General features: G+C 42.2%; 1 protein-coding gene across 1 annotated transcript in view; it reads left to right on the top strand.

The window, feature by feature from the left end:
* PRKCSH (protein kinase C substrate 80K-H) overlaps positions 1–25,580 on the top strand; it is a 141,073-nt gene that overhangs the window by 102,210 nt on the left and 13,283 nt on the right. The window lies entirely within an intron of this gene.

The following is a 25,580-nucleotide window of genomic DNA, read 5'->3' as shown; positions in this document are numbered from 1 at the left end:
CCCGAGGGCAGGGGGGCAGGCTATGGGGCAGCGGGGCCCCTGCACTTGAGGCCGGTCTGACCTGCCCCTCCCCTCCCTGTCTCCCTCCTCCCGGCCCTGATTGCCCCCTGCACACTCACGCTGGTTCCCTATAGTCTCTTGCGAGAGTGGATGAGGGCCCCTCATTCACGGCTTGAAGACACAGGCTGGCTGCTCGCTCCTCCCGCCCCCGCAGCCCCGACAAACAGGAAGTGGGTCACGAGGGCCGGCGGAGACCCCTCCTCCGGGTGGAGACCTCCCGCCGCCGGGCGGTCTCACCTGGCAAAGGTTGGGCCGGGGGTCAAGGCCAGGCGCTGCCGCGCCAGCCAGCCGAGCTGCAGGAGTGCGGGGTGATAGCCGTCGGGGCTACCCCGGCTTTAAGGAGGCGGCAGCTAGCCAGCCCTGCCGGCGGGCAGGGGGCGGCCCAGGTGATCCCCGGCGGCAAACGTGGGCTTCTGGGCCTCCTGGCCAGGCCGGCGCGCCCTGGGATGCTGCTGGGCCACTGCGCGCGCCACCACGCCTGCGGGGCGCACTTCTGTAACAGGAGGTAACGCTCCCTGGAGGGCGGCCCAGACCTGCCGATTGGGCTGCAGCTCGGCCGGGCAAGGTGGCTCGGGGACCCAATTTCCTCCCCCTGTCCCCACGCAGGCAGAGTCTCCACCTGCCTGCGCACTTGGGGCGCCCACGGCCCCCACCATCGCAGCGCTGGGTGGGGCCTCAGCCCCGGGCTGCGCCACCCTCTAGTGAGGAAGTCTGTCATCTTCAACCTCAGTTTCCTGGTCTTTAGGTGTGAGGCCGAAGAGTGCAAGCTTACTTAGAGTTGCAAATAATTTAAGTTGAAGCACCCCTCCAGGAGCTGGGGCTGCAACCCTTCCCGCCTCCTTTTGAAGGTGGGCAGGACGCAAAACAGTCTCATCTGAAGAGTAAAGTGTGGGAAAGCAAAAGATGAGAACTTTCTGGCGGAGACACCTGGCAGACACCGCCCTAACAGATGATCCAGGTGAACAGCATAGTGATGTCTTATTGATATCACGTGGCCCTGACATAATGTCATGAGAAGGGCCCCTCACCTCCTGGGTTTCTCCCCAGTCACCTGTAACCACAGGCTTATGATGCGAAAAATACCAGATACACCCAAATCCAGGGATATTCTACAGAATACCTGCCTAGAACTCTGCAAAAATGGCCCAGTCATGAAAAAGCAACTTTTGAGGGGCTGTCACAGAAAAGGGGCACTTGTGGAAAAACTGGTGACATCCAAACAAAGCCTGGAGTTCTGTGAATAGTAACACAACTAAGAAACAGAATCGCGTATAGGTAGGTTCCAGGTATATCATGGTTCCAGATGATGCTGGCCATAGAGGCCAACAGTGAGGTGTATGTTGGAACTCTTTGCATTTTTTTTTTTTTTGCAATTTTCCTGTAAATCTAAATTACTCCAAAATAAAACAGTTTACTTTGAAAATAGGCATGATCCAAGAAACTTAAACATGGATTCGACATGCACTGAGCACCTGCTGTATGTCCAGTACTGGCAGACCCAGCAGGGAACAAGACAGATAGGAAACACCTGCTCCGCTGGGGCCCCATGTGCTGGCGAAATTTGTATTCTAGCTGTTAATTACTTTCCATTCTTTGGGGGTGGGGTGGGGCATTCTCTTTCCATTTTATACTTTATGTATTGTTTGGATTTTTGCTTGAAAAGCACTGTTATTTTGCCAGCAGAATAAATGCACACTTCCTCCTAACATATCTGTGGTCTGAATGTAAACATGGGAAACAAATGCCTCATCACAGATCCAGGGCAGTGATTGTTTTCTGGGGAGACAGGAAGAGGAATGGAATTGGGGCTCAGGGACAAGGGAGTGTCAGGAAGGGAGCTTCAACTTTATCCCTACTGTTTCCTTTCACAGAAAAGGAAAAAAAAAAAAATTATCTGAAGCAACTAGGACCAAATGTTAACATTTGCTTCTTCATGTGGCAGGTCTGGGGGTGTTTGAGGGATTATCTTCTACGCTTTCTGTATTTTTTTGAGATCACACAAAATTATAATATTTACTGTCATATCGTATTACCTGGTCTTGAAAGAAACGTTGGAAAATACTGAAAAGCACAAGGAAAATGATTACACTCGTCTGCCTAGAGAGTGACTATTCAGTAATTTTTTTCCATTAATTTTTCTATGCCTACATGTGTCTTCTGAAGAATGGGATGCTATTGACACCATTTTTTTTTTTTTTTTTTTTGGCCATGCTGTGCATCACACAGGGATCTTAGTTCCCCGACCAGGGATCAAACCCATAGCCCGCTGCAGTGGAAGCGTGGAGTCTTAACCACTAGACCACCAGGGAATTCCCTACTGATACCATTTTTTAAGTTTGTCCAATGTTAACATTTTCTATATCTTTTAAATTAAAAAGTACAAAAGCACATGCACGTGAAAAGAAATCAGACTTCTTGCGGAGTGGGTAATGAAACTTGTGACTCCTTGGCTATATCTCTCTGGTCACCTCTGGGGTTCTGAGTAAACTCTTTTCCCTCCATTCACCCAGGGGAGCCTGCTTCTGCTGATTTTCTGTGGAGGTGGATCTGGATTTGGCTCTGAGCCTCCCTCCCCCTCCACTCCTGCCTTGCTTCCCAACACCAACGTCAATCCCATGGCTGAGTTCCTCCCTGCCCTCCCCTCCCCTCTCTGCCCCAGCTCTCACCACTCCTCTGGCCTTCTCACCCTTCCTGGAATAGGAGCCCTCGCTCTGACTTCAGGGCCTTGGCACTTGCTGTTCCATTTTCCTAGAAGGCTCTTCCTTCTCCAGCTACCCCCGTGGCTCCCTCCCACTGTATTTCATTTCCTTTAACTTATCTAAAAAGCATCCCTCCCACCCCCATCCTGACTCCCTCTTAACTTGCTGTAGTTTTCTCAGTAGCCCTTATCACTGCCTGATGAACCAAACTCTGCTTATCTTGTTTTCAGTCTGTCTCCCCACCCGAATGAGGTCTGAGGCGACAAGAAGTGTCTGCAGTCGGTGGTGTTTGCTGCTGTTTCTCTGGCATTTAGAATCTGGGGCCCACAAAGGCAGCTGCTCAAGAATTATCTGGGGAAGGATGGAATGAAGGGACTCGCTTGCACGATACGCTCTTCCCTCCAGTCTGAATGTGCAGCTTCCCCCCACCCTCCCGGCTTCATCCCTTGAGTGGATACCACTAACTCCTTTACAGCTTGCTTCAGATCTAAACGTTGTTGTTTTGTTGTTGTTGTTTTCTTTGTTTGTTTTTTGGCCAAGCTGCGTGGCATGTGGGATCTTAGTGCCCCCACCAGGGATTGAACCTGTGCCCCCTGCATTGGAAGCAGGGAGTCTTAACCACTGGACCACCAGGGAAGTCCCAAATGTTGTTGTTGTTTTTGATAATCTGTCCAAGACTCTTGGAGATATGTCAATGTCTGCATCTCCTTTGTGTTGGGGCCACTGCGCACAAGTCACACTAAGGACAGTGTATTCTGACCTCAGGGCCTTTGCACTTGCTGTGCCCTCCACTGGCCCACTCTCCCCCACCTTCTTATCCTTGAGCACTTGGCTTCAATGCCACTTCCTCAGACTATCCTGACACCCTGACTCAGTTAGCACACACACCCAACACCTACTCCCCTGTCTCTACTGTTGTCAAGTCCCCGCCCTCCCCCCCAAGGAATTCCCACGAAAACAGGTCTGGGTGGACAACAAATGTCCACTCGATGGGGTCAGAAGGGGGGCAGGCGGTTAGCATTACTTCTGACAAGCACGGTCAGTGAAGGGAGGTGTGCAGCAGATTGGTACATGCCGTGAGGAGAGCCTGAGGTGGGAGGCATCAGGAGGTGGGGATCAGGAGCTAATGGCCTGGAGCTACGGAGTGTGGACTCGATCTGGAGGTTGACAGGTTTGGAGGATAGGGTCCAAGCTGTGTTTTTACAAGATCAGTCTGGAAAAAAGCAAGTCACAGACAGATCTATATTGTCTGTCTCTCTATATCTATTATTATTATTATTATTTTGGCTGCACGGCATGTGGGAATCTTAGTTTCCAGACCAGGGATCGACCCCACGCCACCTGCAGTGGAAGTGCAGAGTCTTAACCATTGGACCGCCAGGGAAGTCTCATTTCTATATCTATTTATATCTATCTATCTGTATATCCATTTAACTACATCTATCCATCTATTTATCTGTATCTCTATCTATCCATTTATTTTTATCTATCTGTCTATCTACCTATCTGTATATCTATCCATTTATCTCTATGTATCCATCTATCTGTATCTCTATCCATCCATTAATTTTTATCTATCAATCTATCTATCTATCACCCTATATCTTGATACAAAACTACAAGTGCTTTTGGTTGCTACTCACCAAGAAGAAATAATTCTGGCACCCACAGGAACAAACTTAAGAATGGTATCTTCCGGGGATGGTTGCCCTGGGAAATTATTAACTTCTACTTTACTGAATTCATCTTTAAAAATTAAAAGCTAGTAAAGAGTTTGTAATCAGGAAAACAGTATTTACCTAAATAACCATTCTGATGAAGGCATGGATGATTGTTGATGGAGGGTTAGCCTACATTGAGGGGGACACCGCCCCCCCCCCCCAAGTGGCTGGTATGGTCGGATCAGCCCTCCAGGATGGCTGTTTAAAGGTGGTTGAGCCAGGGGGCTCTGCAGCCATCTGCCTGAGTTCAAATTCCAGCTCCTCTGTTGTTATTTAGCTGTGTGACTGTGGGCTAGGGGCTTTACCTCTCTGTGCTTTATTTCTTCATCTTTTTTTATGAGGATCTTGAATCAGATGCATATGTTTGATTGATTGATTGATTGATTTTGGCTGTGTTGGGTCTTTGTTTCTGTGCGAGGGCTTTCTCTAGTTGCGGCAAGTGGGGGCCACTCTTCATCGCGGTGCGCGGGCCTCTCACTATCGCGGCCTCTCTCGTTGCAGAGCACAGGCTCCAGACGCGCAGGCTCAGTAGTTGTGGCTCACGGGCCTAGTTGTTCCGCGGCATGTGGGATCCTCCCAGGCCAGGGCTCGAACCCGTGTCCCCTGCATTAGCAGGCAGATTCCCAACCACTGCGCCACCAGGGAAGCCCCTATTTCTTCATCTTTAACACGGGTGATGTTACAGTTATTCAGTACAGAGTGTCGTGTGCACCAAAAGTCCTGCCACAGATGGAACATGCAGAAGAGGACCTTGTTCATAGCCAGCACCCCCTATAAGCTAGCTGCCACTGCTTGTTATTATTACATCACTATTATGTGTATTATTATTATAGACTAGGGCAGTGGCAATTTGGATAAACTGAACATGTTTAAGAGGCAGAAATAAGAAGTTGGGGGACCAACTCATCCCAGTGTGCTTGGGACTTTCCTGATTTTAGCATAGGAAGTCCCACATCCCAGGAACCCTCTCAGTCTTGGGTAAACCAGAAGGATAGTTGGTCACCCTAAGATAAATCTTGGGACCCAGTGGTTAGAGGGAGGAATCTCTGGCAACTTCCAGCTTTCAGGTCTGGAGAATGAGAACCTAGACCCAAGGAAGAAACTCAGGGAGATGAACCATTTTTGGGGAAGTGGACAAACCTGAGCGTGGGTACGTTGAATTTGAGGGGCCTCTTGCTTGTCTGGGTGGGAGAAGATGGGTTTCCCTGTGGGGATCACGGGACAGAGGTCCCAGTATCTTATTCTGAAATATTTCGAACACACGGCGAAGTTGAAAGAATTGTCCAGCGAACACCCACACACTTGCTCCTAGATACTGCAATTAAGATTTGCATATATTTGCTTTAATATCTATCCATCTGTTCACTCATCCATCTTACTCTTTACCTATTTTAATATGTTGTGGACATCTGCACACTTCCCTGCCAAGGCTTCAGTGCTCATACCATTAACTAGAATTCGATATTTGTTTACAGTTCTTTTCTCTGATGTGAAATTTACATACAATGATATGTACAAGCCTTAAGTGTACACTGGGCAAGTTCTGATAAACCTCAGCTACAGTCATGAAAGAAATAACTTACTCAACCCCCGTGAGATTCAAAACAAAAAATAGAAGTAAATGGAGGCAGCTCTGGTTCTGCTACTTGCAAAGCTCTGTGACCTGGAGTGAGTGTCTTAACCTTTTTGGGCTTCAGCTTCTCATCTCTAAAATGGGAAGAGTAAGGGTGCCTGTCTGAGATCTGATTGTGGTTGTCGTGGTTACTGAACACGTGAATTCGTGTAGAAATACTGAGGAGTGCCTGGCATGTAAGGAGTGCCTTGAGGGACTTCCCTGGTGGCCCAGTGGGTAAGACTCCCATGCTCCCAATGCAGGGAGCCCGGGTTTGATGCCTGGTCGGGGAACTAGATCCCGCAGGTGTGCCACAACTAAGAAGTCTGCATGCTGCAACTAAGAGTATACATGCTGCAACTAAAGATCCTGCATGCCTCAGCGAAGATCCCGTGTGCCGCAACTAAGACCCGACGCAGCCAAAATAAATGAATAAATAAATATTAAAAAGAAATTTAAAAAGTGCCTTGAAAACACTCACTTATAATATTACCCAGTTGGAACAGTGAAAAGAATTACTCTTGGTGGAAGAAGAAATAAAGAGGTAAGTATATTGCTGAAAAATTTCCAAGATGGCCAACAGAGGAACCTAAGCATGGGATCTACACTGGTGTGGAAGGCAGGTGGAAGGAAAGGGCGGCTGTGAGCTAAATCCTGATCTACTGCTGCAGAAAATCAGCAGATGAGAGCTCCCTTCACCTGTGGGTGATTAGAGGGAGAGAAGCGTATTCAGCATTCAGAATCGTGGAGATGCCCAGAGAGAAAGCTAAGAATTCATGCCCTGCAAAAGGTCTCATTTGTTTTAATCATGTGCATGTGCTTTTGTATTTTTTTAACGTGCTTTTGTATTTTAACAGTAATTTGAAAAACATAGACAAGATTCTGACACCTGCTCCAAATGGATGAACCTTGAAGACATTATTATACTCAGTGAAATAAGCCAGCCAGCAAAGGTCTGTATGATTCCATTTCTACAAGGTCCCTAGGGTGGTCAGATTCATAGGGACAGAAAGTAGGATGGTGGGTGCCTGGGGCTGGGGGAGGCGGAATGGGGTGGTGTTTAATGAAGACAGTTTCAGTTTTGCAAGATGAAAAGAGTTCTGGAGATGGATGGTGGTGATGGTTACACAACAATGTGAATGTATTTAATGCCACTGAACTGTACACTGAAAAATGGTGATGATGGTAAATTTTATGTTATTTGTATTTTACCAAAGTTGAAAAAAAAAAAACCAGAAAAGCACAGAAGATAATCCTAAAACACCCCTGTACCATCACATGAAGAAGCAAATATTGTAATTGTTTCAGATATACATTTTCCTTTTTATGAAAGAAAAAAAACCCAGTAGAGATAAAGTTGAAGTCCTCTCCCGCTTGTAATTTCAATTCAAAAAATCCTAAATAAGTCTCCTTCCCATTCTGGTCCTCCGCTTTGGAGGGAACAAAAGTTACCAGATTTTTGTGTCTCCTTCCAGAGCTGGTTAATTGATTTCAGGATGGTAACTTTTTTTTTCTTTCTTAATTTATTTATTTTTAATTTTTGCCTGCGTTGGGTCTTTGTTGCTGCGCGCAGGCTTTCTCTAGTTGCCGCGAGCGGGGGCTACTCTTCATTGAGGTACGCGGGCTTCTCATTGCGGTGGCTTCTCTTTGTTGCGGAGCACTGTCTCTAGGCGTGCGGGCTCAGTAACGTGGCTCGCGGGCTCTAGAGCACAGGCCCAGTAGTTGCGGCGTAGGGACTTAGTTGCTCCGCGGCATGTGGGATCTTCTGGGACCAGGTCTCGAACCCGTGTCCCCTGCATTAGCAGGCAGATTCTTAACCACTGCACCACCAGGGAAGCCCTGGGCTGCTGACTTTAAGTTGAAAAGTCATATGATAATTTGGCTGAATTAAGAAGCAGTATCAGAATGTTTAAAAGAACATATTTCAAACTCCTATTTATATGTTTAATTTTTAGATTTGTAACAACGCTAAGGACTTCAGAAGCATTTGCTTGGTGGAGGGATTTAAGAGTAAAGGATCAAATATAACACTTCTATAAATGCCATCTGCAATATTTAAGAGATTTCAACCCACTACATTTCTAAATGGACCCAAATATGTATCCAATGACCTCTCTGAAAGTGATGGTCCACTTTGCCAGGTGTGTAAGTAACATAATAGCTGTAATTGGAACCGAAGATTTAAGAGAAACTCTGTTTTTCAAGGTATAATTTAAATTGACTGTGTACTTGCAAAGTAACCACGAAGATGGATTTTTCTAGGCACCAAAGGTGCCCCAAATACAGACACCGTCGTGAGTTTGATTAGAGGAACGCAAAGACCAGTGTGGCTGGAGCAGAGGGAGGGAGGGGAAAAGAGGGAGGAAACGAAGGCAGGGAGGTAAAGGGGTGCGTGCGAGTGCTTTGGGGGCTGCAGGCAAGAGGGTTTTTATCCCCAGGGAGGTGGGCGCCGCGGAGAATTCTGAGCAGAGGTGGGACTAATCAACAGGTTTTGCATAATTTCCACCAGCTGTTGGGCTGTGGACCACAGCTACTTGGTGGGTGCTGCCGGTGGGAAAAACCGGATCCTGTTGGTTTCCCCCAAACCCGGTAAACAAAGTCTTAAAATCTTGACCTCGGAAGCTCCCCGGAACCCCCAGCAGGGGCCAGAATGCCGGGCGCCTTTCTCAGACTCTTGACCTGTCCACTGCTGCTTCCGCGTGGGCAAATCCTGAACTGCAGCAACGTCCTGCAAACCGTGTTTCCTTTTTGGTGCGCAAAGGCCCCCTTGTGCGGGGTGTGGAGGGTCGGGCAATGGATCCAGCCAAGGTCTGCCCCCCCTCGCCCCCCACAGAAGCTCCCGGGGGGAAGGATGAGTGAGCTACACGGGGATTCAGATGTTTGCAGGATAATCTGATGAGCAGCCTGCGTCTCAGAAATGGGAAAAGTCTATCCTTTCTCCATTTACTGTTATTGCGTCTTAAAAAAAAATCAGTTGGGCATATTTTTGTGGGTCTATTTCTGGGTTCCCTATTCTGCTCCATTGTTTTAGGTATCTATCCTTTTACCAGTACCACCATATCTTGATTTCTGTAGCTGTACAGTAAGCCTCAACATTGGGCAGAGTGATCCCTTCCATTTTATACTTTTTCCAAAATTGCTTTCAGCTATTCTGTGACCTGTGCCATTCCATATAAATCTTAGAACAAGTTTGTCTATGTCTATGCAAGATCTTGCTGGAATTTTGGCAGAAATTACTTTAAACTTATCTATCAAGGGGAGAATTGTCATGTTTACTATGTTGAGTCTTCTAATCCATGGACATGGCATGTCTCTTCATTTATTTAGATCTTTGATTTCGTCAGCATTTTGTAATTTTCAGGATACATATCCTGTACATGTTTTGTTAGATTTACACCTAAGTATTTAATCTTCTTTGTTGCAATTGTTAATGGTATTCTGTTTTAAATTTTGGATTCCATTGGCTCACTTAAATTTAAAAAAATATTTTAAAATTGAAGTATAGTTGATGTACAACATTATGTAAGTTACAGGTGTACAGCATAGTGATTCACATTTTTTAAAGATTATATTCCATTTATAGTTATTATAAAATATTGGCTATGTCCCCTCTGTTGTACGATGTGTCTTTGTAGTATATTTTATTTTATTTATTTATTATTATTTTTTGGCTGTGCTGCGTGGCTTGTGGGATCTCAGTCCCCCAACCAGGGATTGAACCTGGGCCATAGCAGTGAAAGCCCAGAATCCTAACCACTAAGCCACCAGGAAACTCCCACCTTGTAGTATATTTTATACATAATAGTTTGTACCTCTTAATTTTTCCTTGGGCATCTGCAGTCACTTTCTAAATTCCGCCATATATCTGGTTGCCTGTGAGTATTGTAATCCTTAAATCAAAAAGGTGAAAAAGGGAAAAAGAAAGAAACAAACAAAAAACACAGATACTGTTCCTTAAAATCTCCTGGAAGCCACTTCGGCTGGTAGGGGTTGAAACAATGCTAGCCAGCCTCAGTATCTGCACCTCAGTGATCAAAAGCAGTAATCAGCCATCAGAACATAGAACTCAGATAATTGGAGGACAAGGTCTTTTTGTCCCACCCTGGGTCTAGAAGCCACACCTGGCATAGGTGCCACTGTCTCCAAAGCTGTCTGCCATGGACTGAGTGGTGGGGGATGGGTAGTCACTCTTGCACTAAAGGCTGAAATTGACTGAAATTGCTGCAGTGGAGTAGCCAAGATTTCCCATGGAAGCCACGAATTCAAATAAGACTCCATCGTTTCAAAAGAGTTAACTTCAGAGAGTTTGTGGCAGTACAGTTGTTGTCTACGTGGGGAATCAGGTACCTGGTGCTTCCTTCTCCACCATCATCCCTGACATCATTTTCTACACAGCTGCTTTTTCTTTTCCTTTGGCCTGCCACTTGGCTTTCGGGATCTTAGTTCCACGACCAGGACCAGGGATCGAACCCGGGCCCCCTGCCGTGGAAGTGCGGGAGTCCTAACTACTGGACGGCCAAGGAATTCCCTACACAGCTGCTTTGAATGTCCCAATATCTCAAAGACTCTCCACTCCAGCGTCTCCTCCAGAATTTGGGCAGTCTATGGTATGTCTAAACTCCATAACCTCTTGCCCCAGATATTTGTGGGTCTCTAGTCTGCTGTGCAGCTTTACGAGCAGTGCCTGCTGCTTTTCCTACCTGAGAGCTGAGTTAGGCTCAAGAGAGACCAGCACCTTGCACCTGTCCTCCAAGCATCTCCCAAACAGGTTAGAACAGACTTACACAACAATTAGTGGGTAAGGTCTGCTTTGCTCCCTACAGTTCAAGGGCCAGGTTCCTAAAACTGGGCAATGGGCTACTGTCACAGCCCAAAGGGAAGAAAGGCAGAGGCCACCGTAGAGAGTGAAGATGTCTCTCAGAGACAGAACTGGCCAACACAATGGATCAAAGACCCCATCAAGAGACTGGTCCAGTAGAGGTGAGGTCTGTCTGAATTCAAACTCCCTTGGCACCTAAGGCTGGCAAAAAATGTCTAGACTTAAGGGAGTTGGAGGATGGGCTTTGTAAAAAAAAATTATTTTGTTCAAATATAGTTGATTTACAATGTTGTGTTAATTTCTGGTGTACAGCAAAGTGATTCAGCTATACACACACACACACACACACACACACACATTCTTTTTCATATTCTCTTCCATTGTGGTTTATCACAGGATATTGAATATAGTTCCCTGTGCTATATAGTAGGACCTTGTTGTTTATCTGAGGATGGTGTTATAGCATCTACAGTCCAGTCAGAAGAGACAAGCCATCTTTGTTATATTAATGAGGAGGATTTAGACTTCCCTGGTGGCACAGTGGTTAAGAATCTTCCTGCCAATGCAGGGGACACGGGTTTGATCCCTGGTCTGGGAAGATCCCATATGCCATGGAGCAACTAAGCCCGTGCACCACAACTACTGAGCCCGAGTGCTGCAACTACTGAAGCCCGTGGGCCTAGAGCCTATGCTCTGCAACAAGAGAAGCAACTGCCATGAGAAGCCCACGCATTGCAACGAAGACCCAATGCAGCCAAAAAAAAAAAAAAAAAAAAAAGGGATTTGATATAAAAATTATTGGCCAGTTTTAAAAAAAATTTTAGTTTTATTGGAGTATAGTTGATTTACAGTGTTGTGTTAGTTTCAGGTGTACAGCAAAGTTATTCAGTTATACATATACATATATCCATTCTTTTTAAGATTCTTTTCTCATATAGGCTATCACAAAATATTGAGTAGAGTTCCCTGTGCTATACAGTAGGTCCTTGTTGGTTACCAATCTTATGTATAGTATAGTAGTAGTATCTTATATCTGTCTATCTATATATAGTTTCAATTTTAGAAACGTGGAAGATGGGTCCTGTGGGGTTGAAACACAGAATCCTGAGAGAGGGAGAGAGGGGTGCAGCTTGACTGGTGCTTGTTTCTCTGAGGAGCCTCAACGAGGCTGGTTCTGCGAGTGATGAGAAAACTACCAGCTGGAGTTAGCAGCTGATGCTAGGAGGACGTGCCTCTGCCAGGGTGAAGAAGCTGGTTTGACCAGAAACTGGAAGAATCAAGTCCCTTCTCCCGCCTACAGCATTTCAGGCTCTCTATCACCCTCTATTGGTAGCCTCTAAAAGGGAGCCTGCACCAAGGCAGAAACATGGTTTGCTGAGACCCAGTTCCAGCAACACACACAAAAATCTGTAGGGATGAGATTGAAGCTGAGAGACAGTAGCTTAATAAGTGATTCCCACTCTGCTTGAAGGATACAACCCCCCGAGGAGGTGGTAAAGCACAGATTTTCAGGTGCTGCTGAAAATTTGTGTTACAAATAACCTGCTCAATTCAGTAAAAACTCGTATGTGTACTGTTTTTTGTAAGAAGGGCATCCATCTGATCTTTTTAGCCCCTTTCCTTTCCCTGGTAAAAGGTCCCCTCTCCTAAACTCTCATGGCTATCCCTGAGTTAGCCCCAGGATACCAGATGACAGGTAAGAGAAAGGAAGTAGGAGTCGAGGCAAAGGTCTCCCCAGAGATGCTTGTGAGCCATGCACACCTGGGACCAGTGCTTGTCATGCCCATCCCAGTGAGGGCTCTGTGAAAATAAGGAACACTGCAAGGAGATGAAACTAGGGTAGAGTTCTGCCCACAGAAGAGGAATCGGTTCAGGAAGAGGAGTCCAAGCATCCTGGGGGTAAAGGAGATCCTGGAAATAAGAGTGAGGAGGCAGAATGTTGAAGCAGAGAGTAGGTTTCCAGAGAGACAAAGGCTAGGGCTCCAGAAGGAGGAATAGCAGGGTCCTGTGGTGTGGGGGATGGAAGACCAGAGTGGGAGGAGTTATGTAGGATGGAAGAGCAGAGTCCCAATTGGATAGAGTAGTAGGGAAGAGGAGAGCCACTGGGTTTCAGAGAAGATGAATGGGATCTAGAACAGGAACAAGTTAACTGTAGTATGTTTTAAAAAGTAGTACAAAGCTACAATAACCAGGACAGTGTGGTAGTGGCATAAGTTTAGACATATGGATCAATGGGACAGAATTGAGAGTCTAGAAATAATCCCCTACATTTACGGTCAATTGATTTTCAACAAATGGCCCAAGAAAATTCCATGGGGAGGGACTTCCCTGGTGGCCCAGTGGTTGAGAATCTGCCTTCCAATGCAGGGGATGTGGGTTTGATCCCTGGTCGGGGAACTAAGATCCCACATGCCAGCTAAGCCCATGTACCACAACTAGAGAGAAGCCTGTGAATGGCAATGAAGAGCCTACAGGCTGCAATGAAAGATCCCGTGTGCTGCAACTAAGACCTGATGCAGCCAAAAATAAATAAATAAATATTAAGAAAAAAAATAGAAAGGAAGTCTATTCCACATGGTGCTAGGGACAGTTGTATACGGACTGGTAAAAAGATGAACTGAGACTCCCTACCTCACACCATACATTAAAATTAACTCATGCTGAAATGTTGAAAAGTAAAAATATAAATTTAGTAGCAGACGTAGGAGAATATCTTTGTGACTGAGGGGTGGAGAAGGAATTTGTGTGTGTGTGTGTGTGTGTGTGTGTGTGTGTGTGTGTTTAAAGACAAAAAAGAAACATCCTAATGCAAAAACCCCTGATGCTGTCATAGAGCCACTGTGAAGAACCCAACCCATATATTCTCTACCATGTGTATGAACTGCTACACACAAATTTTGGTGCATGTGCCTTTTGCAGTCCCCAAATTCCCCACCAAAATGTGGTTTCTCAGAGCTTACCTCCAGCTCTACACCTACAGGTTTCTTACCTCTTCCCTGGATTTGTTTGATAATTTCTTACAGGAATGATCATTCCTGACTTTTTTTCCCATCATGGTAATATGAACGTTTATTTTTGTATGAAATCTTTTATAAACATTTAAATCAACACAATAGTCAACTATTTAATTGCTGCAATCTGTAGACATATACAAAAGCCGTAAATAAACATTCTCCCTCGACATAGTTGGGTACACTGTCTTTTCTCTAAATACCTCTCTGGGAACAAATAAACATAACATTATTCCTGGGGCAGTTAATGTGAGGAGTGAGGAGAAGTGCATCTTACAGTGTGGTATTTTATCCTTTGGGTATGGCGAAGTGTCCTCTGATATTATTGTGTGTGAGTGTGTGTGTGTTTAATTTTCAAAAGAAACAGGATCATTTACTCATTTGTTATACTCATTCATCTTGTCTTATTTTCCAAACATGTCCATTTTCTCTGATGGAAAATGCTACAGCTTTTACGAGTGGATTAAAGGTGTTTTAATTAATGACCGTCTGATGTTTTGACTCCTTTATTTTAACCGTGGGTTTCAGCATCCAGCTCATGATGGTTTAATGTCTGGTACTTTTAATTAATAAATGGTAGGGAAACCCTAATATTTTCACAGTTCAAAGTCCAAAATCTGTCTTTTGATTGGAGCATTGAATCTATGAACATTTAAAGTAAACATTTACTTTAAATAAGGAGGGACTTAACTTCTGTCACATTGCTATTTGTCCTCTATATGCCTTATCATTGTTTTTTATCCCTCATTTCCTGCCTTACTGTATTCTTGGTGTTTAGTTGATTTTTTTTGTAGTATAATGTTTAAGTTTCTTTCTTATCCCCTTTTGTGCATATTTTATAGCTATTTTCTTTTTGGTTGCCATGGGGGTTACATTTATCATCCTGAAGTTATAACACTCTAATCTGAATTTATGCCAGCTTGATTTCAATAATACAAAACTCTGCTTTTTTACAGCTTCATTCCCCACCCCTTTCAGTTGTAGATGTCACAAAATTACATCTTTATACATTGTATGTCAAAAATATAAATTAATAATTAAAAAATGCGTTAACCTCTTTGGACTTCCTTGGTGGCGCAGTGGTTAAGAATCCGCCTGCCAATGCAGGGGACACGGGTTCGAGCCCTGGTCCGGGAAGATCCCGCATGCCTTGGAGCAACAAAGCCCGTGCACCACAACTACTGAGCCTGCGCTCTAGAGCCTGGGAGCCACAACTACTGAACCCGCCCGCCACAACTACTGAAGCCCACGTGCCTAGAGCCCCTGCTCTGCAACAAAATAAGCCACTGCAGTGAGAAGCCCATGCACCGCAACGAAGAGTAGCCCCTGCTCTCCGCAACTAGAGAAAGCCCGTGCAGCAACGAAGACCCAATGCAGCCAAAAATAAATAAATAAATAAATAAATAAATTAATTAATTAATTTATATAAAAAAATGCATTAGCCTCTTAAATTATGTAAAAAACAAAATGCAGAGTTACAAACTAATGTTACAATAACAGTAGCTTTTAGACTAATACTCACTTTGTAAAACGTATTAGTTTCTTTCGTCTGTGTTTTTTTAATTTTGAAAAAATAAACTTGATTCTCTTTAACTATTGATGTGTGGAGAAAGACATGTCCTTGATAAAGGATGGTCAACTTTTGCATTTTCTTTATTTAGGGCAGCATTTCTCAAACCTCAGGTTTAAAAAAAAAAAATTATTTATTTGGTTGTGCTGGGTCTTAGTTGCAGCAGGTGGGCTCCTTAGCTGCGTCGTGTGAACTTGTAGTTGCGGCATGCACGTGGGATTTAGTTCCCTGACCGGGCCCCCTGCATTGAGAGTGCAGAGCCTTAATCACTGCGCCACCAGGGAAGTCCCAAACCTCAGTTTTTGTCTTTTGTTGTTGTTTTAGAATTACCTTCACATTATTTACCATTGTCTCATCTTATAAATATTTTTAAAATTTTATTTTATTGTGGTAAAACACTTACCATGAGATCTACCCTCTTAACAGGTTTTTAAGTTATGATACAGTCTTCTTATTGGTAGGCACAATGTTGTACTACAGATCTCTTGAACCCATTCATCTTGCATAACTGAAATTTTATACCCATTGATTAGCAACCCTCTTCCCCCCTCCCCTCCAGCCCCCAGCAGCCACTATTCTATTCGTTGTTTCTGTATGTTTGACTATTTTAAATATCTCATATAAATGGAATCTTGCAGTATTTGTCCTTCTGTGACTGGCTTATTTCTCTTAGCCTAACGTCCTCAAGGTTCAGCCATATTGCTGTATATTGCAGGATTTCTTTCTTTTTTATGGCTAAGCAATGTTGCATTTTATGTATATGCCACAGTGTTTTTATCCATTCACCTGTTGATGGGCATTTAGTTTGTTTTGACATCTTGGTTATTGTGAATAGTGCCACAGTGAACATGGGAGCTCTATCTCCTTGAGATCCTGATTTCAATTCTTTTGGATAAATACCCAGAAGTGAGCTTGTAGTTTTATTTTAAAAAAATTTTATATATCACACTCATATAATTTTTATATAAGAAAAGTGTGTTGAAATATCTGAACAAAATTTTTCTTTATTTTCAGAAACTTCTGTTTTCCTTCAATTTATCTAAACATAGGCACTCATAGATCTATTTTATGAAACATAGAGGATAAACCATAACGGAAAAGAATATAAAAAAAAGAATGTGTATATGTGTATAACTGAGTCACTTTGCTGTACAGCAGAAATCAGCACAGCATTGTAAATCAACTATGCTTCAATAAACAAACAAACAAACATAGAGGGAAAGCTGTCTTAGTAAAGTTACATTGCAACATAATATTCAGGAAGCCGTTTCATAAACATGCAAAAGAGCTTAGTATTTTCTCAAATTTCAGGACTTTCATTTTCATTCTTGAAGTAAGCTGTAATGGCTGGAACTGAAAAGCTCTTAATACACAAGAAAAGAAAAAAAAATGGTTACATGGTTTCTTTTAAATAGATTTTAAGCACAAGTAATAAAATTGTATATTATTGGGTTTCCTAATGTTGAGACATTAATGAATTTGAAGGATACATTTTATTTATTTACGGTGTTTCATTTTGGAAAAATGTGTATTTGTTTTATTAAAGATAGGGCTGGATGGGGAAGCAGCTGGAGAGATAGGACCATAGCCCTTGCATAAAGTGCTATGTTGATAGGAGGCAGAATAAAATGTAAGAAAATGGCTAGGCTTTTGAAATCTGACAGATATGAATTTAAAGCCCAAATTTCAGGAATGCCATTTACAAGCTATGTGAACTTGGCACGTTCCTCAGCCTCCTCGAGACTGCTTTTTATTCTATCCTAATAGCAGTACGTATTTCACAGGTCTGTTGAAGGATTAATGACTGTGCTAAGTACTTAGTTAACTTAATGCCTGGTAAGTAGGAAGCACATAGTGAATGTTAGATATTATTGTTGTTTTCATTGACCAGTAATTACCAACATATTTTTTAAAATTAATTAATTAATTAATTTATTTATAGCTGTGTTGGGTCTTCGTCTCTGCACGAGGGCCTTCTCCAGTTGCGGCGAGCGGGGGCCCCTCTTCATCGCGGTGCGCGGGCCTCTCACTGTCGTGGCCTCTCTTGTTGCGGAGCACAAGCTCCAGACGCGCAGGCTCAGTAATTGCGGCTCACGGGCCCAGTTGCTCCGCGGCATGTGGGATCTTCCCAGACCAGGGCTCGAACCCGTGACCCCTGCATTGGCAGGCAGATTCTCAACCACTGTGCCACCAGGGAAGCCCCCTTACCAACATATTTTGCCTTAAGTAGTACTACTATATTAGCGCTGTCTTCCTTATGGTTTTCCCCCTTGCTCCAGCTCTTATTATTTATTTATTTCCCAATCATTTTTAAAATTTGACGTGTAGTTGATTTACTATATTGTATTAGCTTCAGGTGTACAACATAGTGATTCAAAAACTTTATAGATTATACTCCATTTAAAGTTATTATAAAATATTGGCTATATTCCCTGTGCTATACGTGGTAGTTCTACTTTTAATTTTTGAGGAACTCCCGTACTATTTTCCATAGTGGCGACACCATTCTGTGTTCCCACCAACAGCATACAGGTGTTCCAGTTTCTCTACACCCTTGCCAACGCATGTTGTCTTTTTGTGTCGGTTCTGCAAATCATGTAGAAAACAAAAAGTGGAGTTATAAGCCAATGTTACAATAAAGCTAGCATTTATAATCACCCATGTATTTCCTTTTACTGAGATCTTTATCTCTTCATACAGCTTCAAATTACTATCTGGTATCCTTTCATTTCAGCCTACAGGACTCTCTTTAGAATTTCTTGCAAGACTGGACTAGTGGTAATGAACTCCCTCAGCTTTTGTTTATCTGAGAATGTCTTGATTTCTTGCTCACTTTTGAAGGACAGTTTTGCTGGATAAAGGATTCTTGGTGAACAGTTTTTTTGTTTTAGTATTTTGAATGCATCAGTCCTCTGCTTTCTGACCTCCAAAGTTTCTGATGAAAAATCTGCTGATAATCTTACTGGGGATCCCTTGTAGATGATGAATCACTTCTCACTTGCTGCTTTCAAAATTCTCTGTCTTTGGTTTTTGACAGTTTGATTATAATGTGTCATGGTGTGAGTCTCTTTGAGTTCATCTTACTTGAAGTTTCTTGATGTTTATATTCATGTGTTTTATTGCATTTGGGAAGTTTTCAGCCATTATTTCTTCAAATATTCTTCCTTCCCCTTTTTTCTCTTCTCCTTATGGGTCTCCCACAATGTGTATATTTGTCCATTTGATGGTGTCCCACAGGTTCCTTAGGCTCTGTTCACTTTTTTAAAAATAATTAATTTTTGGCTCTCTTGGATCTTCATTGCAGCGAGCAGGGGCTACTCTTCGTTGCTGTGCACAGGTTTCTCATTGTGGTGGCTTCTCTTGTTGCGGAGCATGGGCTCTAGGCACGTGGGCTTCAGTAGTTGTGCCATTTGGGCTCAGTAGTTGTGGCTCACAGGCTCTAGAGCACAGGCTCAGTGGTTGTGGTGCAATGGCTTAGTTGCTCTGTGGCATGTGGGATCTTCCCAGACCAGGGATCGAACCTGTGTCTCTTGCATTGGCAGGCGGATTCTTAACCACTGCACCACCAGGGAAGTCCCAGGCTCTGTTCACTTTAATTCAATTTTATTTTTTTCTGTTCTTCAGACTCAATAATTTTCATTTTTCTACCTTCAGTTTTGCTGATTCTCTCTTCCGTCTGTTCAATTATGGCTTTGGATCTCTCTGAGAAAATTTTTATTGCAGTTTTCGTACTTTTCAGCTCGAGAATTTCTTTTCTCCCCCTAGGTTTATTTTTTCCCATCTTCATTGACAAATGAAGGTATAATTGACAAATGAAAATTGTAATCAGAATTTCTTTTTTAAATTGAAGTATGGTTGATATACAATATTATATTAGTTACAAGTATACAGTATAGTGATTTACAATTTTTAAGATTATATTCCATTTATAGTTATTATAAAATATTGGCTATATTCCCTGTGTTGTTCAATATATTCTTGTAGCTTATTTTATACAGAATAGTTTGTACCTCTTAATCCCCTACCCCTGTGTTGTCCCTCCCTATTTCCCTCTCCCCACTGGTAACAATTCACTTGTTCTGTATATCTGTGACTTTGTTTCTTTTTTGTTATATTCACTACTTAGTTTTATTTTTTAGTTTCCACATATGAGTGATATCATACTGTATTTGTCTTTCTCTGTCTGACTTATTTAACTTAGCATAATACCCTCCAAGTCCATCCATGTGATATATATATATATATCACACCTTCTTTATCCTCTTCATCCATTCACCTGTTGATGGACACATTTAGGTTGCTTCCATGTCTTGGCAATTGTAAATAATGCTGCTATGAACCTTGGGGTGCATGTATGTAACCAGAATTTCTTTTTTTTAAAAAAATATTTTTGAGAATTTTGAGATATTTATTTAGTTATTTAATTTTATTTTTTTGGTTGCGTTGGGTCTTTGTTGCTGCACGCGGGCTTTCTCTAGTTGTGGCGAGCGGGGGCTACTCTTCATTGTGTTGCACGGGCTTCTCAGTGCAGTGGCTTCTCTTCTTGTGGAGCATGGGCTCTAGGTGTGCAGGCTTCAGTAGTTGCAGTACCGGGCTCTGTAGTTGTGGCACGTGGGCTCTAGGCTGCACAGGCTTCAGTAATTGTGGCGTGTGGGCTCAGTAGCTGTGGCTCGTCGGCTCTAGAGCACAAGCTCAGTAGTTGTGGCGCACGGGCTTAGTTGCTCTGTGGCACGTGGTATCTTCCCGGACCAAGGATCGAACCCGTGTCCCCTGCATTGGCAGGCAAATTCTTAACCACTGCGCCATGAGGGAAGTCCCTTTTTGGTTTCTTTTTAAAAATTTTTTAAAAACATAGATCTTTATTGGAATATAATTGCTTCACAATACTGTGTTAGTTTCTGTTGCACAACAAAGTAAATCAGCCACATGCATATACATGTCCCCAAATCCCCTCCCTCTTGAGCCTCCCTCCCATCCTCCCTATCTCACCCCTCTAGGTCGTCGTAAAGCCCAGAGCTGATCTCCCTGTGCTATGCTGCTGCTTCCCACGAGCCAACTATTTTACATTCGGTAGTGTATATATGTCGATGCTGCTCTCCCTTGGCCCCAGTTTCTCCCTCCCACCCCATGTCATCAAGTCCATTCTCTGTCTACCTCTTTATTCCTACCCTGCAACTAGGTTCATCAGTAACATTTCTTTTTTTAGACTCCATATATATGCGTTAGCAGACGGTATTTGTTTTTCTCTTTCTGACTTTCTTCACTCTGTATGACAGACTCTAGGTCCATCCACCTCATTACAAATAACTCAATTTCGTTTCTTTTTATGGCTGAGTAATATTCCATTGTATATATGTGCCACATCTTCTTTATCCATTCATCTGTCGATGGACACTTAGGTTGCTTCCACATCCTGGCTATTGTAAATAGTGCTGCAATGAACATTGTGGTACGTGACTCTTTTTGAATTATGGTGTTCTCAGGGTATATGCCCAGTAGTGGGATTGCTGGGTCATATGGTAGTTCTATTTTTAGTTTTTAAAGGTACCTCCATACTGTTTTCCATAGTGGTTGTATCAATTTACATTCCCACCAACAGTGTAGGAGGGTTCCCTTTTCACCACACCCTTTCCAGCATTTATTGTTTCTAGCTTTTTTGATAATGGCCAATCTGACCGGTGTGAGGTGATACCCCATTGTAGTTTTAAAATTTATTTTATTTATTTTTATTTTTGGCTGTGTTGGATCCCTGTTGCTGTGAGTGGGCTCTCTCCAGTTGTGGTGAGTGGGGCTACCCCTCGTTGTGGTACGCAGGCCCCTCATTGTTGTGGCCTCTCTTGTTGTGGAGCATGGGCTCCAGGAGCACGAGCTTCAATAGTTGTGGCACACAGGCTCAGTAGTTGTGGCTCGCAGGCTCCAGAGCACAGGCTTAGCAGCCGTGGCACACGGGCCCAGTTGCTTCGCAGCATGTGGGATCCTCCCAGGCCAGGACTCGAACCTATGTCCCCTGCATTGGCAGATGGACTCCCAACCACTGCACCGCCAGGGAAGCCCCCTCATTGTAGTTTTGATTTTCATTTCTCTAATAATTAGTGATGTTGAGCATCTTTTCATATGCTTCTTGGCCATCTGTATGTCTTCCTTGGTGAAATGTCTATTTAGGTCTTCCACCCATTTTTTAACTGGATTGTTTGTTTGTTTTGATATTGAGCTACATGAGCTGTTTGTATACTTTGGAGATTAATCCTTTGTCTGTTGTTTCATTTGCAAATATTTTCTCCCATTCTGAGGGTTGTTTCTGTGTCTTGTTTATCATTCCCTTTGCTGTGCAAAAGGTTTTAAGTTTAATTAAGTCCTATTGGTTTACTTTTGTTTTTATTTCTGTTACTCTAGGAGGTGGGTCAAAAAAGATCTTGCTGTGGTTTATGTCAAAGAGTGTTCTTCCTATTTTTTCCTCTTAAAGTTTTATAGTGTCTGGTCTTACATTTAAGTCTTTAATCCATTTGGAGTTTATTTTTGTGTATGGTGTTAGAGAGTGTTTTAATTTCATTCTTTGACATGTAGCTGTCCAGTTTTCCCAGCACCACTTATTGAAGAGGCTGTCTTTTCTCCATTGTATATTCTTGCCTCCTTTATCAAAGATAAGGTGACCATAGGTGTGTGGGTTTACCTCTGGGCATTCTATCCTGTACCATTGATCTATATTTCTGTTTTTGTGCCAGTACCATATTGTCTTGATTACTGTAGCTTTGTGGTATTGTTTGAAGTTGGGGAGCCTGATTCCTCCAACTCTGTTTTTCTTTCTCAAGATTGCTTTGGCTATTTGGGGTCTTTTGTGTTTCCATACGAATTGTAAGATTTTTTGTTCTAATTCTGTGAAAAATGTCATTGGTAGTTTGATAGGGATTGCGTTGAATCTGTAGATTGCTTTGGGTAGTATAGTTATTTTCACAATATTGATTCTTCCAATCCAAGAACATGGTATATTTCTCCATCTGTTTATGTTATCTTTGGTTTTTTTCATCAGTGTTTTATAGTTTTCTGAATACAAGTCTTTTGCCTCCTTAGGCAGGTTTATTCCTAGGTATTTTATTCTTTTTGTTGCAATGGTAAATGGGAGTGTGTCCTTAATTTCTCTTTCTGATTTTTCCTTGTTGGTGTATTGGAATGCCAGAGATTTCTGTGCATTAATTTTGTATCCTGCAACCTTACCAAATTCATTGATTAGTTCTAGTAGTTTTCTGGTGGCATCTTTAGGATTCTCTATGTATAGTATCATGTCATCTGCAAACAGTGACAGTTTTACTTCTTCTTTTCCCATTTGTATTCCTTTTCTTTCTTTTCCTTCTCTGATTGCTGTGGCTAGGACTTCCAAAACTATGTTGAATAAGAGTGGCGAGAGTGGACATTCTTGTCTTGTTCCTGATCTTAGTGGAAATGCTTTCGGTTTTTCACCATTGAGTATGATGCTTGCAGTGGGTTTGTCATATATGGCCTTTATTATGTTGAGGTAGGTTCCCTCTATGCCCATTTTCTGGAGAGTTTTTATCATAAATGAGTGTTGAATTTTGTCAAAAGCTTTTTCTGCATGTATTGAGATGATCATATGGTTTTTATTCCTTAATTTGTTAATGTGGTGTATCACATTGATTGATTTGTGTATATTGAAGAATCCCTGCATCCCTGGGATAAACTCCACTTGATCATGGTGTATGATCCTTTTAATGTGCTGCTGGATTTTGTTTGCTAGTATTTTTTGTTCAGTATTTTTGCATCTATGTTCATCAGTGATATTGGTCTATAATTTTCTTTTTTTGTGATATCTTTTTCTGGTTTTGGTATCAGGGTGATGGTGGCTTCATAGAACGAGTTTGGGAGTGTTCCTTCCTCTGCAATTTTTTGGAAGAGTTTGAGAAGGATAGGTGTTAGCTCTTCTCTAAATATTTGATAGACTTCGCCTGTGAAGCCATCTGGTCCTGAACTCTTGTTTGTTGGAAGATTTTTAGTTACGGTTTCAATTTCAGTGCTTGTGATTGGTCTGTTTATATTTTCTAATTCTTCCTGGTTCAGTCTTGGAAAATTGTACCTTTCCAAGAATTTGTTCATTTCTTTGTGGTTGTCCATTTTATAGGCATATAATTGTTTGTAGTAGTCTCTTATAATCCTTTGTATTTCTGTACTGTCTTTTGTGATTTCTACTTTCTCATTTCTAATTTTATTGATTTGCATCCTCTCCATTTTTTTCTTGATGAGTCTGACTAAGGGTTTATCAATTTTGTTTATCTTCTCAAAGAACCAGCTTTTAGTTTTTTTGAAATTTGCTATTGTTTTCTTCATTTCTATTTCATTTATTCCTGCTCTGATCTTTATGATTTCTTTCCTTGAACTGACTCTGGGTTTTCTTTGTTCTTCTTTCTCTAATTATTTTAAGTGTAGGGTTAGGTTGTTTATTTGAGATTTTTCTTGTTTCTTGAGGTGAGATTGACTTGCTATAAATTTCCCTCTTAGAACTGCTTTTGCTGCATCCCATAGGTTTTGGGTCGTTGTGTTTTTGTTGTTATTTGTTTCTATGTATTTTTAAAATTTCTTCTTTAATTTCTTCAGTCATCTCTTGGTTATTTAGTAGCGCACTGTTTAGCTTCCATGTATTTGTGTTTTTTACAGTTTTTTTCCTGTAATTGATTTCCGATCTCACAGTGTTGTGGTCAGAAAAGATGCTTGATATGATTTCAATTTTCTTAAATTTTCCAAGGCTTGATTTGTGACCCAAGATGTGATCTATCCTGGAGAATGTTCCATGTGCACTTGAGAAGAAAGCGTATTCTGCCACTCTTGGGTGGAATGTTCTATAAATATCAATTAGATCTATCTGGTCTATTGTGTCATTTAAAGCTTGTGTTTCCTTATTTATTTTCTATTTGGATGATCTGTCCATTGCTGTTAAGTGTGGTGTTAAAGTCCCCTACTATTATTGTGTTACTGTCGATTTCCCCTTTTATGGCTGTTAGCATTTGCCTTATGTATTGAGGTGCTGCTATGTTGGGTGCATAAACATTTATAATTGTTATATCTTCTTGGATTGATCCCTTGATCCTTATGTAGTGTCCTTCCTTGTCTCTTGTAACACTCTTTATTTTAAAGTCTATTTTATCTGATATGAGTATTGCTACTCCAGCTTTCTTTTGATTTCCATTTGCATGAAATATCTTTTCCCATACCTTCACTTTCAGTCTGTATGTGTCCCTAGGTCTGAAGTGGGTCTCTTGTAGACAGCATATATATGGGTCTTGCTTTTGTATCCATTCAGCCAGTCTCTGTCTTTTGGTTGGGGCATTTAATCCATTTACATTCAAGGTTATTATCGATATGTATGTTCCTATTACCATTTTCTCAATTGTTTTGGGTTTGTTTTGGTGGGTCTTTATCTTCTCTCGTGTTTCCTGCTTAGAGAAGTTTCTTTAGCATTTGTTGTAAAGCTGGTTTGGTGGTGTTGAATTCTCTTAGCTTTTGTTTATCTGAAAAGCTTTTGACTTCTCCATCGAATTTGAATGAGATCCTTGCTGGGTAGAGCAATCTTGGTTGTAGTGTTTTCTCTTTCATCACTTTAAGCATATCCTGCCACTCCCTTCTGGCCTGAAGAGTTTCCACTGAAAAATCAGCTGATAACCTTATGGGGATTCCTTTGTATGTTATTTTTTGTTTTTCTCTTGCTGCTTTTAATATTTTATCTTTGAATTAAATTTTTGGTAGTTTGATTAATATGTGTCTTGGTGTGTTTTTCCTACGGTTTATCCTGTGTGGGACTCTCTGTGCTTCCTGGACTTGGGTGACTCTATCCTTTTGCATGTTTGGGAAGTTTTCCACTATAATCTCTTCAAATATTTTCTCAGACCCTTTCTTTTTCTCTTCTTCTTCTGGGACCCTTATTATTCAATACTGGTGTGTTTAGTGTTGTCCCAGAGGTCTCTGAGATTGTCTTCAATACTTTTCATTCTTTTTTCTTTATTCTGCTCCTCGGCAGTTATTTTCACCATTTTGTCTTCCAGCTCACTTATTCGTTCTTCTGCCTCCATTATTCTGTTATTGAT

This window comes from Balaenoptera acutorostrata, chromosome 2 (assembly GCF_949987535.1).
Source record: "Balaenoptera acutorostrata chromosome 2, mBalAcu1.1, whole genome shotgun sequence".
Classification (NCBI taxonomy): Eukaryota; Metazoa; Chordata; class Mammalia; order Artiodactyla; family Balaenopteridae; genus Balaenoptera; species Balaenoptera acutorostrata.
The sequence above is the reverse complement of the archived record's forward strand: the minus strand, read 5'-3'. Positions and strand labels throughout refer to the sequence as shown.